Genomic DNA, 12,052 nt, shown 5'->3' with positions numbered 1-12,052 from the left:
CTTGCACAGAGCAGTGGGTAGGACCTGATGGTGTTCAGTAAGTTTTATCCTTGCCTTAACACTATGTTTGGAGCTTGTTTTTCTTTTTCCATTTTTTAAAATTTACGCTATTTATCTATGCCCTGTGTCTTGTATTAAGACATCTTCAACCCTTTTTTATTTGTAAAAGCATTGATAGAGATGCCACACATGTAGACATTCACATGTATGTCTATTTCATGTTTTAATACCTGTAGAGGAAAATGAGACAGATTAGGTAAAAAATATCTTTTGCAGTTTACATTCCCAATTGCAGTTCTGCAAGTGAGCTCAGCATTTTCCCAGCTTGCACAAAAGCCATGCATTAAAGAAGAGGGAGATTCTGCATAAGACCACATGAAACTAGGGAGATGTAGCATCGATATAGTTGGAAATCCTTGGAAGGTAAAGTATATAGAGCTGAATGATAGGTTACAGAGATGAAGAAATCATGAAGTTATAGAGAATGCAATATGTAGTTTTAACTTCCAGTTTTCAAAGTGCATAATCACATTGGTGATCTCATAAAAGTCTCACTGAACTAAGCAAGGTAGGTAAGAAAATAAAGTTTTAGAGGTTATAATTTTATTTAAAATTGACAGCATCTGACTCAGATGAGAACTTGGGTCTATTGACTCCAGATCTTAAGCTGCCTCTAAGAATGTGCTTCATTAAAAAAGGTCTTAGCCCCTGACAGCCTTGAAAGTCTAAGGTTTGAAACACTACTTATTCCAGTCTTCTTTTGCTTATTATGAATCATTTCTACTTTGATAATAAATGTAGCATTGACATTTATTTTAAAGCTAAAAGTTATAGATTCCATCCATCAAACAGATAAGTTCCAAGAGAACAATCCTTTATTTTTCTAGCTTACTTTTAAGTCTATCACGTAAAAAGAATATTTTCTTTCTCCCCAATCATAAGAGATTTTGAAAGCCTTGGATCTAATAGCAGAAATATTATATTCAAAACCCTGACAATTGTAATTTACTCCTTTTTTGATTGTGCTGGGTGGCCGGACGGTCCCTGTGGGTTGTGACATAGACAAGCAGAGATGGTACTTCCTCCATTGCAGGCAACAGTCCAGTCTCCTGCTTCTAATTTTGAAGGAAGGAAGACGGTTAGAGGTTGAATTCCATATATCCTGTATTAACAAACTGCCATAAACTTGGTGGCTTAAAGCAACAAAAATTTATTCCCTCACAGTTCTGGAAGTTAGAACTCAGTATCAGGGGCTAAAACCAAGGTGTTGGCAGGATCCCACTCTACCCAGAGGCTCTACAGGAGAACCCTCCTCTTCCCTCTCAAGCTTTCTGTGGGGGCTGGCATTCCTCGTGGTTGTGTCACCGAGTCTCCATGTCTGTGGTCACACTGCTTCCTTCTCTGGCGTCTGAAGTCAGAACTCCCTCTTCCCTCCTGCTTACAGGGACATTTACAGCTGTATTCAGGGCTCACCCTGATAATATTCTTATCTCAAAACTCTTATTTTTTAACTTAATAACTCTCTCCATTAAGTAACAGCCCTAGATTCCAGGAATTAGGAAAATATGGACTTGAAAAGATACGTGCACCCCAGTGTTCATAGCAGCATTGTTTAGTCATGATGTGGAAACACCCTAAGTGCCCATCAACAGATGAATCGATAAAAGATGTATACACATGCTTGCATGCACGTGTGTGCACGTGCACACACACACACACACACACACAATGGACTACTACTCAACCATAAAAAAGAATGAAATTCTGCCATTTGCGGCAATGTAGATGGACCTAGAGAATATTATGCTTAGTGAACTAAGTCAGACAGAGAGATACAAATACTGTATGAGATCACTTATATGTGGAATTTAAAAAAATAATGCAAGTAAATATAATGCAAAACAGAGATAGACTCACAGGTACAGGAAACAAGCTGATGGTTACCAACAGGGAAAAGGAAAGAGGAGGGGTAAATTAGGGTTATGAGATTGAGACAAAAACTACTATATATAAAATAGATTATCAACAAGGATATATTATACAGCAGAGAATTATAGCAAATGTCTTGTCATAACTTTTAATAGAGTATAAACTTTAAAAATACTGAATCACTATGTTGTACATCTTAAATTAATATAACATTGTAAATCAATTGTACTTCAATTTAAAAAAAGAACTTGAATATCTTTATGGATCATATACAGCCTACCATATTCCCCTAAATCATTCAGTTTGGCCAGTTTATTTTATTTTATTTTATTTTAAACCTCTGATTCTATTGGCAATTCAACAACATTTTGAACACAATTATCCATGGATTAATATTTTTGCTTCCTTTCAGCATACATTTGAGTGTCATACTGGTGGCTATGGTCTCAAATTCCTATAATCTAAGAAAATCTATTATCAAGTTACACATTTTTTTTTGACTTTATGTATAGCTGTCTTCTTGACTTTGTGGAGAAAATATTGAATAAAATATAAGTGTTGTCTTCAAGAAAATTATAGTAAATGTACTTCCAAGGATATTCCAGAATATGTTTAGAATAATAAAAGTATGCTTCTCCATGTAATTCTCTAGTAAAGACAAAAGATTCAAGGATGTGAAGAGGAAACAAAGTCCCTTTTTGATATCTTCCACATGGTCCCCAATCACCCTAAGTGCAAACAGAAGAGAAGATGAACAAGTCACCATCTCTCAAAAGGAGGACAATTAGATTAAAAATACATGCTTGACACATACAATGTTCTGTGCATAATGACTATATCTTTCAAGACAGCATAGAATAATCCTCAGTTATCTGACAAAAATGACACCCAGCTCAGTATAAACATGTCCTATAATGAAAAATGTGTTTGCAGCAGTTGAGTTCTTCAGTGATCTACAATGGCAGATGATGGGGAACTGACATAGCTGTATCTTAAATCATGACATGTTAACTAATCTTTTCACAGGAAGGAACCAAAGAGACCCAAAATCAATGGATGAGAGAAACCACCACAGTGAAGGAGTTCATGCTTTTAGGGTTCACGACAGATCCCTGGTTACAGAGAGTTCTCTTTGGCATCTTCCTCATCATTTACATCTTCAGTCTCTTAGGGAATATCACCCTGATTTATCTGATCTGTGCTGATTCTCAGCTCCATATGCCCATGTATTTCTTCATTGGAAACCTTTCATTCCTGGATCTCTGTTATGCTTCTGTCTATGCCCCCAAAATCCTGGTAACCTGCATTTCTGATGACAAAAGCATCTCCTTTGCTGGCTGTGCAGCTCAGTTCTTCTCAGCTGGTCTCACCTACAGTGAGTGTTATCTGTTGGCCGCCATGGCTTATGACCACTATGTGGCCATCTCCAACCCCTTGCTTTATTCCCAGGTGATGTCCCCACGGTTATGTGCCAGTCTCATTGCAGCTTCATACTTTGGTGGCTTTCTGAACTCAGCCATCATAACCAGTGAAACATTTACCCTGAGCTTCTGTGGGGACAACCTCATTGATGATTTTTTTCTGTGATTTGCCTCCACTTGTCAAGTTGGCTTGTGATGTGGAGGAGAGTTACCAGGCGGTGCTCTATTTTATACTTGCCTCCAATGTCATCACTCCCTCTGTGCTCATCCTGGCCTGCTGTCTCTTCATCATTGCTGCCATCCTGAAGATCCACCCCACCCAAGGCTGCCTCAAGGCCTTCTCCATCTGTGGCTCTCAACCTGACAGCTGTCACCTTGTACTATGGTTCCATTCTCTTCATTTACTCCCAGCCAAGTACTAGCTATGCCCTGGAAAGGGATCAAGCAGTGTCAGTGTTCTACACGGTGGTGATTCCCATGTTGAATCCCTCAATCTGTAGCTTAGGAAATAAAGACATTAAAGATGCCCTGAGGGAAATGATAGATAGAGCTGAGTTTCTCAAACAAAGGCTTTGGTAAACTAAGGCTGTACTATTGTTATTATTATTATTTTTTTTTTATTTTTTTTTTAGGATATTCTTTATGTCATTGATAAGAGCCTGTGGTCTCAGAAATAAATAAAATAAGCAACTGCTGGAAAACTGCTATGCATGCTAGCTGGGAACAGTCTGTAGTACTACTGGGATTCTGGGAAAGTTGAAAGGTTCTTTTTTTCCAGTTTTTAATATTACTTGACAGTTTGTAAGCTGCTTGTGAGTATAATATTTCAATCTCTTATATGGAATACTGATTCTAGTTATGGACTCACTGTCATGTTTAGGTGGATGAAATGGCTTGCTTCTAGTCAAGCAACTCATGGGTGAGAAGACAAGAAGCAAACCCAGGGCTTCTGGCTCCAGAGGCATGTAGTTATTCATTAGGAGGGAGAGGTACTTATGAGGTCATAAGTAAACTACCTACTTTAAAATGCCCTGCAAAATACACTTATTTTTTCTTTTCTTATCTTCATATTTTTGCTTGCTATGATACAAAGATTTCCTTGACAATGTACATAGGAAAGAACAAACATCTTTATTTAGAGTCACTGAAGGATTCCAATAAAAGAATATTTTCACCAAGAATTAAAAGAACCAAGGGCAAAAGAACTGCTGTATGAAACAGGCAGAAATGGACATATAGATAGAGACAGATGAGCAGAGAGACAGACTTCAAAAAGCTTTACATCGAAGAGAGAATTCAGAGTGAAACTCTCTATGAGCTAAACCAATCATTGATACAAGGTCACCTGAATGTTTGGATTTCTTTGTTCAGTTTATGTATGACTTAATGAAAAATTAAAGGATGCTTTATTTTGATGGATCACATTTCCTAATTCCAGTAGTCTTTATACATATAAAATGTGGAGTTTACCAACATAAACAGGCCCTGATGCTGATAAGCTGTACATCATTTTGCTAAGGCTGCCATAACAAAACGCCGCAGGCTGGTGTCATAAACAGAGGAACTCTACTCCTCACAGTTCTGGAGGCTAAAAGGCCAGGATGAGGGGCCGTCAGGGCCAATCTGTTTTGACGCCTCTCCCCGCTGCACTCACACAGCCACCTACTGGTTTGATTCTCACAGGGTCCTTTTTCTGTGCACAAGAATCCCTGGTATTTCTCTGTGTGTCCAAGTTTCTGATCTTTGTTTTTGTAAAGACACCACTCAGATGGGACTAGGGCTTATCCTAACCACCTCATTTTAAGCCAGTTACCTTTGTAAAGGCTCTGTCCCCAGATGCAGTCACCTCCCAGGCCACTGGAGGGTAGGGCTTTGACATGAGGATTTTGGAGGGTTACAACGGAGGCTGTAGCACCAAAGGTTGATAGGGGTTTCCTGAAAAGTGAGACAGGGCAGCATGGCCTGGACAGACAGAGGCGCATATGGCAGGGAAAACCTTATGGCTCCCCAGATAATCCCTAGAAAAGTCTAATTAGCACAATTTGGAGTTTCTATTGTCAGATACATGTGACTACATATATGATTACACTGTGACTTAGGTCCATGTTGTGAGTCCACTTTTAATGAAATACTCCTCATTTCATTATATCCTAATTACTATATTATCCCCATACTCCAAATGAACTTTAATTGTGTCTTTGGAGACTGAGGTGTCTGTTTCTGGGCTATTCTGTGGGAGGGGTCCCCAAGGGCTGCTGAGGAAATACATATATTGGGTCCAACAGAGCAGGCCAAGACATCAGAAGAGGGGGCATAGGGTGTCACTTCCTGGAGTGTCCTTCCTGACCAAGGTAAGCAGCTGGGCTCAGGGGCAGCTAAGTGGTTTGGCTTCTCTGTGATCTGAGTTGTGACCTCAGACAGAATCTGGCCTGGCTCTCAAAGGGTTGTTCTTATACCAAACACACACACACACACACACACACACACACACACACACACACACACACACAGAGTCTTCTAATAAGAATTCCATTAATGATATATATAACCCTCACCTAGAATTCAAACTCAGTCCGGTAGTTAACCCTAGGACATCATGTACTTCCTTACACAGTGGAGAAAACAAGAGAACAAAAATGGTGACGTGCTTTTTGACTAGTGGTTCTGGTCCTCTGAGCTGTCCAAGCTGCTAGTGTGTCATATTCACTTCTTGGTGCTGATTTTCTGGTACTAGAGGGACACACTCTCCCCTAGAATTTTAAGTGCTCCAGTGGAGGGAGCAAGGAACAGCATTTCTGAAGGGGACACATGACTTGAGACGTCATTCTATATGGCATGCTTTAGCATGACTGGCTCTGACATCTTCTTTGTCATTTATTTTATTCACTTTTTAATTCCAATTCATTTCAAATTCAAGAATTATTTTAGCCCATCTTCCCATCTTAGTGGTTATGAGTCCTCTCTGTTATTTACTCTCCCTTCTTATTAGTGTGTTGGCAATGTCATACACTGACCCAGGGTGACCACTTGAAGGAAGGTTTGTCCTGAACAGTTGGAGCTAGGATAGAAGTAGATGATACTTCAGGGAAAATGAGCCTCAAGTGATAAAAGTAATTAACCATTAATTAACTTTAGAAATATTAATTAAATGCCAATTGGATGTTAGGAACAGTTTTATACTTTGGTGTTCAGCAGTCAGCAAAGCAATCTTTTTGGTCCGTGGTTAATGCATTCTAGTGGGGAAAAATAATATACAACTTAATAAACAAGAGTTAGAAGATTACTATAGGTCTTGGGGAAAACAGAGCAGGGTCTGAGCAGAAAATAAAGATGCAGATGGTTGGTGGGAAGAGGATATGGAATTTAAAATAGGGTGATGAGAGTGGGCAGAAATGTCAGAAAATGACATTTGGTTGGGACTTGCAAGAGCTGAGAGTGTGAACCTGGCAAATATCTGGGGAAGAGTGTCTCAGGGGAAAAGACAGTTCAAATATCTTTGATGCTGGGGCAGGGCTGCTGTTTTTGATAAACAGAAAGTCAGCAAGGCTTGAAGAGACTGAAGGATGGGGGAGTCTTAGGAGATAAGGGCTTGTAGGTAATAGAGGGTTTGCTCATAGAGGAACTTGAGGCCACTGTATGGAATTTAACTTTAACTTAGAATAAATTGATAGATTTGTAGGGTTGTTTTAAGAGCAGAAGTGACATGACTTACTTTTTGTTTGTGTGTTTGTAAAGGACTGCATGGACTATTATATTGAAAATAGACTACAGAGGAATGAGCGTACAAACCAGCTAGAAGGATTTTGCAATGTTCTTGGCAAAAATGGTAGTAGTTTGGACCACAGTTGTATCAGTGGAGATGATGAAAAGTGCTAAGATTCAGGATATGTTCTGAAGGTAAGGGCACCAGGGTTTTTTGGAAGTTTGAAGAGAAGGTGGGAGAAAAAGAGAGTTGATTGATTCCCAGTTAGTGGCTTGAGAAACAAGAAGAGTAAAATTTCTTACTTAATATGAGAAATGAGCAGATAGATCAGTTTGGGGGACTGAAGATTAACAGTTCAGATGTAAATGTGTCAAGTTAGAAGTATTTATTACTTATCTCTTATAGTTATAGAATTTAACTTGGGCATCTTATAGTGGTAGAAATTTTAATTGCAAATCATAACCACAGAAATTATGGATAGAATTTTGGGGATTTATTGAACCATCTAAAATTTTGTGTGCTTAAGCCTATGTGCAGTTTTGGATGTTGGGGGGAAGATGTATTGCTTTTGTGAGGTTTTCAAAGAGATCCAGCAGTAGAAAAGTTTCAGAGCAATTAATGATTTTCCTGGTAAAGAGGTTAAGGTATGTACACAGCTCACATGATTGATTTTTATGGAAACAAGGATGACAATGCAAATCGTGGTGTTAAAATAAGATACACTTCCTCTCTAACTTCAACCAAGATGTCTGATGTCTCCAAAGATGCATGCATGTATGAGGGTCATTAATCTCTTCCACACACTGTATTGTTGTAGGTGAGGTTATCTATTCTTATATTTATGATAGATTCTCTAAGAGGCTTTAACAAATTGAAGTCATAGAAGGTGGATGCTGGAAAGGGATCAGTCACTTTGGCATGTGGGTAAGACTGTGTTCCAGGGAAGACAGGTGGCACTCTTAAAAGCATACAGGTTTGTAGCTGTTAATCCATACTTCTAATAGATAAGCAATAAGGGTTTACTGTATAGCACAGGAAATTATCTTGTAACAACCTACAATGGAATCTAATCAGAAAAAGTAACTGAATCTCTATGCTGTACACCTGAAACTAACCAATACTGTAAAGCAACTACACTTCAATAAAAAAAAAAAGGAAAGAAAACACACAGGTGATTAGCTCTGTCCCTATCACAGGACTCCTCAGTCCAAGGCAGATCGAATTTGCACTTCCAAGCCTGTCAATTCCTTGTGAAATGCATGTGAGTAGGTGAGCAAAAAAACAAACAAACAAACAAACAAAAAAAACCTTTCAGGATTGCAGAAAGATTATGAAGGACACTGCTATTTTGGCTTAAACTGTCTCTTGGTGGAAACTTGGCCTTTTGTTTTGTTTTGTTTTTTCTTGAGCTCAGATTTTAAAAGTAAATCAGATGTAATTCATTTTTCTCAGAATAAAAATAGCTACTATAAGTTAGGTATACTTTCTGGTGACACACAAGCCCAAGCATGTTACATCCATAGCTCTGATAGTTCTCTTACCTTTTTTAAAGGTGAAGAAATGTGGGTTGGGGGCTGTTAAGGACTTTCCCAAGGTGACAGAGCTACCAAGGAACAGAATCAGGATTTGAACTCAGGTGCCTTTTCAATTATGCAGTCATGGGATGCTGCTTATCCCAGCCCCGTCAGCCCTGCAAGGCTGCCTAGTGCAGCCCTGTCTGCTCTCAGCTGGGCTTGCTGCTATGTCTGTGTTTAGCCATAAGGTCAGTGAAGGCTGGATTACAAAGAATGGAATGGCCCTACTCTCATGTCACATGTCCAGCTTGCTGTCTGCTGGGGTCCCAAAAAGGATGCAGCCATAAGTGTCATTATTCAGCAAGTAAACTGAGGCTTACTTACATAGTGGTAGCAGAATTCCAAAAGTGAGAAGAGAAGCTTTCAGTGTCTCTTGAGATTGAGGCCTGGCATCTTCATGGTGCTGCCTATGTTGTCAACTGGTGGCCAAAGCAAGTCACAAGGCCATCCCAGATTGAAAGGTAGCATAACAGAATCTACCCCTTATATCATGAAATCAGGCCAAAACAAGTCACAAGGCCATCCCAGATTGAAAGGAAGCATAACAGAATCTACCCCTTATATCATGAAATCAGTGAAGAATTGCAGTCACTTAAGAAGTATGTATCATGTAGATCATTGGTTTGTGGTTAATTTATCACTTCTTCTTTTCCATATTAGAGGTTTGGTACCAAATATAATATGATTAATTTGTGATACAGTTATGTTTCACACAGAAGTCAGAATGGTGACTACGATTCAGGCTTTTAATAGAATGTTCTAAGGCATATCAATTTTATTTATCCACTCTTTTCAAGATTTTGTAGTTTCTTGTAGTTTTCTTACCAAAATACACAGGGGATGCTTTCATTACCAACCAATCCTTTGAAGGGATCTTGTCTTTAATATTTTTCTAGTATAACGTTAAATTACTGTATAAATACACATTCCTGGTTAGAAGAGAAATTGAGATTGAGAATCTTTGAGTCTTGTTTATCAGGATAAGCTCCCAGTTTACATAATCCCTAGTAATTCAATGAGTTTGAGTACATCTGTCCTACCTTTATCAGAAACTGGCCTCAACAGGTCATGGAGATGAAGGATTTCAGAGAAGTTCTGTATGTAAGAGGGGATTTTTCTTCTCTTTTATTTTTTTCTTAATTTAGCTATTTTTTTAATTTTAAAAAATTTAGTGGAAGTATAGTCAATTTACAATGTTGTGTCAATCTCTGGTGTATAGCATAATGTTTCAATCATACATATACATACATATATTCATTTTCATATTCTTTTTCATTATAAGTTACAACAAGATACTGAATATAGTGCCCAGTGCTATACAGTAGGAACTTGTTGTTTATCTATTTTATATATAGTAGTCATATATAGTAGTTAGTATCTACAAATCCCAAATTCCCAATTTATCCCTCCCCACCCCATCCCCCTAGTAACCATAAGTTTGTTTATTATGTCTGTGAGTCTGTTTCTGTTTAGTAAATAAATTCATTTGTGTCTTTTTTTTTTAAGGTTCCACATATAAGTGACATCATATGGTATTTTTCTTTCTCTTTCTGGCTTACTTCACTTAGAATGATGATCTCCAGGTCCATCCATGTTGCTGCAAATGGCATGATTTCATTTTTTATGGCTGAGTAGTATTCCACTATGTAAATATACCACAAATTCTTTACCCAGTCATCTGCTGATGGACACTTAGGCTGCTTCCATATCTTGGCTATTGTGACTAGTGCTGCTGTGAACTTTGGGGTGCATGTGTCTTTTCTAATTAGAGTTCACTCTGGATATACACACAGAAGTGGGATTGCTGGATCATATGGTAAATCTATTTTTAGTTTTTGGAGAAATCTCCATGCTGTTTTCCATAATGGCTGCACCAAACTATATTCCCACCAATTTTCCTCTCTTTTAATCCATTCTATGATCTGAGGCAAGAGTAAACCTTGAAAATGTTAACCAGCTTGTGTCCCTTTCTCATAATGGTGATGACTACTGTTTGTGCTGGTTTTAAGGCCAAAATCCCTAATCTGGATTCCAGTGAATTTTGTGAGCTGATAACTCTATGGCTCATTCTGGTTCCTCTTTCCTTGCCATCTTTATTTAGCCCCTGTCAGCATCTTCAACTCTCCAGACTCTCTCATGTAAGGGATCTGATACATGTTTTTCCTTCTCATGGATGTGCTCTCCCTTCTCATTCCCCCCAACAATGGGCTGTATTGTGTTCATTTTTCAGATCAAATTTATACATCTTTTCTTCTGAGAAGACTTTAAGCTTAGATATATATGCACATAAACCCAGAACATTAATTTTTTTTCAGTTATTTGTCTAAGTCAGTAGTCTACTACTACTACAGTAGTAATTGGCTCTGTCCAGATATTTTAGGTTCCCACCCCAAATTATATTGTATTAAAAATGAGCCTCAGAAGTTCCAGATTTTTAAAAAATTCCTTAGACAAGTGATAACATAGCAGAAATAGTTTATAGTAACCATTGAGGTGGTGTCCATGACCCACCATTTTATCTGCTACCAATTTAATAACCAAAAATTCCTGCCAAGATAATTCTACTCAAGCTTGAGCATATTCAGAAGGAAGTTGTACAAATAAATAACAACATAGTACTGTAACTGGGGAGCTCCTGGGATGTGTGGGAATCAATCATGTGAGTGATGTAGTTTGGTGGAAGTTCCTAGTAGGTGAAAACAAGTGGTGAGGAAGAGATTTGTAGAGGTTTAAGTTAAAGCCACTTTCTAGAACCTTGGATGTATGACTAGAGCATCTGTGCTTTGTGTGTTCATGAGACGTGATCCATTAGATACTGTAAAGAAACGGAATGGTCCTCTTTAACCACAGTGTCATCAGTCAAGTCACATCCTCTCTGAACCTATTAGCTACATTTGAAAGGTTAGGATACCCAATCTCTGAGAGATATCTCACAAAGTAACAAGTGAAAACAATAGAACTTGAAGTAGGAAACTTGGATTTGCATTCTAGCTCATAACACTGTTTCTGGCTTAGCTCAAAGATAAGTGTTTTAACATTTAAGTAAAGCACAATCTTCTTAATTTTAGTTTGCTCTCACTGCGTCTCTGCCTGGGGGGAAGTAAGCTGGTCACTGGGGCATTAGCACTAATTCTATAGTGTTTGACATTAGATACCTTCTCTTAGCTTCTCTCTGAGAGCCATGCAAGTTCAAGATACAAACTTTGAAGGATTCATGGTTTCTCAATATATCTTTAACACCAAAAATTTGGTTCTTCCTACTATTCACCACCTACTGTATCAAAAAATGTTTAAACCATATATACATATATGTATGTGTGTGTGTATATATATATATGTATATAAATCTCACGTTAACTAGAGAAAAACATGGAATAAAAACACTTTTAAAAAAAATCTATTTTCATAGGTGAAGAAATTCAGGT

The 12,052-nt window shown here is 38.1% G+C and overlaps 1 pseudogene; it reads left to right on the top strand.

Moving 5' to 3' along the window:
* Window positions 1–2,545: 2,545 nt before the first annotated feature.
* On the top strand, window positions 2,546–3,929 carry LOC116661687 (annotated as a pseudogene).
* Window positions 3,930–12,052: the final 8,123 nt, after the last annotated feature.

This window comes from Camelus ferus, chromosome 36 (assembly GCF_009834535.1).
Source record: "Camelus ferus isolate YT-003-E chromosome 36, BCGSAC_Cfer_1.0, whole genome shotgun sequence".
NCBI lineage: Eukaryota > Metazoa > Chordata > Mammalia > Artiodactyla > Camelidae > Camelus > Camelus ferus.
Note: the sequence above shows the minus strand (reverse complement) of the source record. Positions and strands in the feature narration are given on the sequence as shown.